Source organism: Microtus ochrogaster (assembly GCF_000317375.1).
Source record: "Microtus ochrogaster isolate Prairie Vole_2 chromosome 14 unlocalized genomic scaffold, MicOch1.0 chr14_random_1, whole genome shotgun sequence".
In the NCBI taxonomy this organism is placed as follows: domain Eukaryota; kingdom Metazoa; phylum Chordata; class Mammalia; order Rodentia; family Cricetidae; genus Microtus; species Microtus ochrogaster.
The window spans coordinates 33953297-33959927 of record NW_004949096.1 but is presented as its reverse complement, the minus strand read 5'-3'; positions in this window follow the sequence as shown (position 1 = coordinate 33959927).

The window sequence follows — 6631 nt, the reverse complement described above, 5'->3', positions numbered from 1 at the left end:
TATCTATTTACACCGTTGTTCTTATGTATGTAATACGCCACTTATTTGGCACCTTTCAATATTTTTTATTTATATCAGTATTTAAAAAAAACAATTGGAATTTTCTTTTTATTAATGGTCTTACATTTGGTGAGTATCTATAAATAGAGCTTTTCAAACAAGGGCATTTCTTGCTCAAAGTTATTTAGAAATTTTTATGCTTTCACTTCCTTCTCCTCTCTCCATAACTACAAATGCATGTATGCCAGACCTTCTGGGATGGTATCCTCAGCCTGGGAAGTTCTGTTTTTCTTTAATTTTTTTGCTCACTTCATCTTAGATACTTTTTATTGATTGATATTTCAGCTTCCTGGGTATTTTCTCTCTGTTTAAAATCACTGATTTATTTGCCTGGGAGAGTGTAGCATGTTCATAGCATAAGTGTGGAAGTCAGAGAACACCTTGTTCTTCCACATGTGGGGCCTGTAGATCAAACTCAGGTCAAGGGCTTGGTGGTAGCATCTTTGCCTCCTGGGCCAGCTCACACCCTCTATCATCTTTGCCACCTGGGCCAGCTCACACCCTCTATCATCTTTGCCACCTGGGCCAACTCACAAGCTCCTGTTGACTGAGGTTTCTGTCACGCCGGATCCTGCAGCCATTCAGTCCCAACAAAACACACAGAGGCTTGTATTAATTATAAACTGGTTGGCCTATGCCTATTAGCTCAGGCTTCTTATTAATTCTTATAACTTACATTAGCCCATAATTCTTGTCTGTGTTAGCCACGTGGCTTGATACCTTTTATCAGTGAGGCATTCTCATCCTGCTTCCTCTGTGTCTGGATGAGGACTGTAAACTCAGCCTTTCCTCTTCCCAGCATTGCCCTGTTCTTGTCGCCCTGTTTCTACTTCCTGCCTGGCTACTGGCCAGTCAGCATTTTATTAAAGCAATACAACTGATAAAATCTTTATAGGGTACAAGATCATTGTCCTACAGGAAGCCCCTATCATCTTCAACCCTAGGCCAGCTCACACGCCTTACCATTTAGCTCAGCTGGTACACTTTCAGTTTCCATTATTGGATTTACCAGTCCAGACTTTGCCCCTGGTTCTTTCTGTGGTATCTATTTCTTCACCTTCTCATTTGTTATTAGCACATTTTCTTATACTTTACTGAATTCAAGGTCATCCCAGGTTACACAATAAGACTCTTTTTGGAATGAAATAAAATAAAACATACTTCTTTTTCCTGATGAGTTTTTGTGAAGCTGTTTCCCATTCTCTCTTTCGTGTTCAAGTGGCCAGGAGGTATTGAACCAAGGCCTCGTTATTGTTGGGCAGGTACCTTCTCATGGACCTATATCCCAGCCTTGTTGAAATATTTTTAATTACAAGCCTCATCCTTCTAAACGTCTCTTTTGCCTTTTTACTACATTTTTGTCCATTTGATAACTTACGCCTTTCAAGAAATTTTTCTCACACCATTTAAGTTGCCGTATTTATTGTTTATGTATATAGGACTTTTAGTAATGTCCTCACTTTGATCCCTGATATTAGTAATATGTGTTTTATCTCTTTTTAATCTTGAAGTGTTGAGTTATCCATAACTGGCTTTTAGGAATGAAAAAAGAAAAGCACTGGGCCCTGCCTTCAAGGCGTCTTCTTGGGTTAGGTTAGGCAGTTCCCTGTGGCCAGTGTAGTCCTCCGTGAGGGACACAGCTGGGAACTGTTAGCAGTTAATAGCCCAAAAGATGGGGGCTGGGCTCACGGGCCCGGCCAAGCAGATCTTGGCAAAGAACAGCATTATCTACTTAGGAAAGAAAACACATTCTGAGTGTGAGATAAGGCTTGAGTAAAAGCAGGATGCTAAGCAGAAAGGGATTTGTAGAAACATAGACTAGGTCTGTGTGGGGACCAGAGGGCAGAGAAATAACCATAAAAAGGGTCCTGCTTGGGTTCTCTGGGTCACTTGGGGAGCAAAGGAGGCTCATGATTCTAAAACCAGCGATAAACTAACCATTGCTCATATCAGCATCCCTTAGCGCATGCTAACAAGCCCAGAGGTAATAGAAATAAACATTTTCCCTTTCTTTCCCTTTTGATTCTGGAGATTTTGCATTGATTTTGATTCTGGGTCATATGCATGTTTGGTCAGTGCTAAACCACTTTATGCTTATTTTGGGATGGAGACTCATTACATGGCTCAAGTAGGCCTTGATCTTGCAACTCTCCTGTCTCTGCCTCCAGAGTAGCTGGGATTATGGGCCTGCACCATATTCATATTCATTTTTACTCAACAAATTTGAAGTCTACTTCCAGGTACCCAGCCATCAGGAATTCTGTTTAAAATATCTTAGTGTATATTCATTGTCCAAAACATCAGGTTCCATTAAGGGTTTTTTCTCTGGGTTTGCCATGTGCTATGACCGTGTTCATCACTCCCTCGGCAGTAATTCCAGTACAGATTCAACTCTTAAATGGAGAACACAGAGTGTACCTGTGTGATGGTGTATTTTAGGCTAGTTTTAAACAAACAATTCTCTCTTCAGAGGAAAAACACCACCATCTTGCTTTGATTGACAGTCTTTTTCGCGTACCCACAGGCAGCTGTAGTAGCGTGGACCTGACACAGAACAAAGCCTTGTCACCTCCCCTTCCCAGTTCTACTGTTCTGAGCGGAGACAGGTCGTCTTTTGTCCTTTTCTGTTCTCAGCCACAGCATAGGCCGTTTCTGATATTGGCAGGGTGTCCCTCCTTTACTTCGGAATTACTCCGACTTTCTACCCCTTACCATGAGAATCTGAAACTCAAAGAACAAACTTTGGCCGTCAAGATGGTCTTCTCTTCCAGGTCAGTTTGCAGGATTAATATAAATCAAAATCTGGGGGAATGCAATTAGAAATAGCCGTAATATAATTTACAGATGCTCACACAGGCAAATCCCAAGCCCCTCCCCAAAGACAGCATCGCCTCTGTCTGCTGGCGAAGCTGACACGTTTTCCTGCCGGCTGCCTTTCCTCACTGGGATCGCGTCAGAACAGCCATGGAGCACAGGGCAGACTCATGGTCTTCCTTCCAAGTTCAGCTTCTCCCGCCTCCCCCTCCTCCCCGTTGCTGTCCGCTCCCCAGACAGCTAGCTTCAAATCTGTGTCAACGTTGGCTTTCCTCTGTCCGTAGCCTCTCAGATTTAATTATTCACTCAGCCATCATGGCTCTACTGTGAAATTGAACTATAATTTCCCATTCTTTTTTCCTGTGTGCTGTCACACACTTGGAGAACATTCTCACCAGTAAGACTCAATGCTGGATTCACTTCCTTTCCTTTTCTTTCTTGGTGCGAGATATTTGTTCGAACTTTCATGAATCAGTCTATCTATCTATCTATCTATCTATCTATCTATCTATCTATCTATCTATCTATCTATCTATCTATCATCTATATATCATCACCCTATCATCTATCTATCCATCTATTAATTTGTTTATTCATTCACTGTTTTTACACACAGATCTTAAATAGGCCAGACCGTCCTCAGACTGGTTCTGTACCTGGGGATGATTTTTAATACATCTTCTTCCAGCATCTACCTCCCAGCTGCTGGGATTCTAGGCACTATGCCGTCATGCCTACCTGTCATGTTCTAAATTGTTTTTAAAGTCTGTATCCTTTCTTTCTTCATTCATTCTTATGTATGGATGAGTGCATGCGTGCTGTGGCATGCCTGGAGAGGTCAGAGAACAACTTGTGGAGTCTTTTGTCTCCTCCTGCCATGTGGGGCCTGGGGATTGGGCTCAGGGTGTCAGGCACCTTTACTCAATGAGCCGTCTCCCCAGCTCTCCGAATTCCTTAGTGATGTGCATTTCCCTAAATTCTTCAATCTTCTGGCCTTGACCTACTTGTAATCATCTCTCATTCTTCTTTGCCTTTATGAAAGCCATCTGGTGTTGTCCCTGGATTTGGCCTTCCCTTGTAGAAAAGTCCTTCTTCCTGTGAGAGAAGAGGGCTCTCCTGTCCAGCTGTAAATGGTTTCTTCAAGTTCTCCTTCCTCAACACCCCTCCCTCCACAGACATTCTTCTGGTCACTGGGCCACAGCATCATGTTTCCCATTCTGAACATCTAGAGCTCCAGTCCTCTGCCTGCTTGTATTTATTGCCCCAGATTACTACCCCCGCACCAAGGTTATTCTTTCTCTGCTTTTACTAGCGCGATAATTGAACCTATGCCAAGCCAGTGCTCTACCACCAAGCTACACACCCAACTTTCTTTTTACTATTTATTTGCAGACAGGGTCATACCAATCTTTCCAGGCTGGCCTTGAACTTACTTAGAAGCCAAAGCAGGGCTTGAGTGTGTGTTCTTGCTGCCTCCACCTCACAAATAGCTGGGTGTGTAGCCCTGCACCATCAGATTTTGGTGACCATAAGGAAAATGGTCTATTAGACATCACCATGGCCTCATCATGTTCCTCTTCACTGAAGGTAGATCCCAGGCCAAGCTTTTCCTTTTGTGAGACAAATGGGAGAAGCTGAGAGAAGAGGTGGGACAGTGATAACCAAGGGCTGGTGACGGTGGAGACAGGCGGAGTGCTGCCAGGAGACAGAGCAGCAGCAGAGGGGAGGCCCGGATGCAGCTAGGTGAGGTGTTGATCTGAAAGATTTGGAGAGGGGTTTGAGGGGGCTTGGTGTTTCTACAGCACATAATACAGTCTCTCTGTGGGCTCAAGGGCTTTCTCCCCTTCAGCTAAGGCCTTTGGTAAAAAATGTCTTTTTTTTTTTTTTTTTTACTTTTTGATGAAGATTGTCAGATGTTTTCCCGTTAAACCATCCTGTTTCCTTTTGGTATGACTCTGTGTGGAGACAGGCTTTCAGGGGGAGCTAAGAAAGGCATTCTCTCTGCCCCATCTTCCCCTCCCCCTAGTCCTGTCCCTCCCCTCATCATCTGTTCTCTGGGGGACAATATCTTGCCTTTATTGATATCGTTCGGGTGTCATGCACTATGATGAGTTAAAGAAGCTCAAGTTGGCTGTTTGTCTGTGACATCCTTAAAACCTTACACCTCTCTTTATCCAGTTTCCCGTAGAACTGTTGTGGTCTCCAGTGGAGTGAATCTACCTCAGTGACTGCCAAGAGATCCGTCAGGGTTTAGGAAGAAAATAAAATGAAGCATGGGTGCACACGTCCACAAAAATACTCCTTTAAAATGTATGTATGTTCTATAACATAATAGAATTGACATCTAATTACAAACCGCTTAGCGGCAACAGAATTGACCAGTAAGAAGCCTTTGAGCAGCTCTAAAGCATAGGCTTCTATATCTAGACATTGTTCAAGGAACTAGACACTCCAAAAATCCAGATTCCCAAGGCATAGACGACCCTGAATAAAAAAGTGTTCGTGTGTGTTAGAGACAGATGTGTATGACTTCATCAAGTTGGCTAGTTCACCCTGAAGCTGTCTACCCATAGCACCGCTGTCCACTGATGTCTAAGCCACACATTTCCTTGAAGGGTAAAGAGTCTCCTACAAGTGGAAGGGCAAAACCATGGCAGATCAGTAGCAAGGCAAGGATCTGGACTTCTGTCCTCCAGTCCCAGACTTGTTCTAGCCCTATTCATGTGGTTGACTTGAAGATAATGGGGAACATTCTCCAGCCTTTCCAGACTCTCCCCGCCCCCTGTTCTGTCACTCTGGACATGTCCCAAGGGTTTATTATCTGTGGAAAGATAGCCCAGTATGATGTCATGAATACGGTTGCTAGGAGAATCCTGCAGAAATTGAGCAAGATCAAGTTATAGTATAGACAGCTCTAGGTCCAGACGGAACATTCAGGGAACAAATTAAGACTATTGAATTGTGTCAGTTATGATAAAAATAGTTTAAACTGCTGAGCTTGAGTGGATGTGAGAAGCACAAATGAAGATTTCCTACGGCACCCCCATCAGCAGAGGTGATTATGTGGTGGTCCTTGCGATTCAAATACAGAATTCAAAAGAAGAAGCATGTTTAGGCTCCTTATTTTTTTAAAATAATTTTTTTTTGGCTTTTGATTTTTTAAGACAGGATTTCTCTTTGTAGCCCTGGCTTTCCCTGGAACTTTCTCTGTAGCCCTGGCTGTTCCTGAAACTCCCTCTGTAGACCAGGCTGACCTCGAACTCAGAGATGCTCCTCTGCCTCTGCCTCCTGAGTGCTGGGATTAAAGGATGCTCCACCACTTCTCGCCCACATTTAGACATATTGCCTAGAGACTTGTTATCCATTCCTATGCAGCAAGTGGCCTCAAAATCCAGAGGCTCCAAACACTCCATTTTTATTTTTTTCATAATTTCTGTGGGTCACCATTTGAGCATTGCCTCACCAATTCTTTCATTCTTAGACTTTCATTGGCTGGGGTTACAGTGGCATCTGGAGATGCCCGAGCTTTCCTATGTGATCCTGAGGACACAGCTCCCAGAAGGCTGTGCACTGAGAACTTGGGTTTTCAATGACTGGTGGTGGCTTGTCTTCAGTTTTGTGCTACTGGGACTTTATAGGTCAATTCACATTGAGGCAAATGACCCCATCAGAGTGACCGAGAAGAAGACCAAGAAGGGAAGAGGAACAGGGAATCCAGAGTCTGTGACATAATAAGAGAAGTGATCCCCTCGCTTCC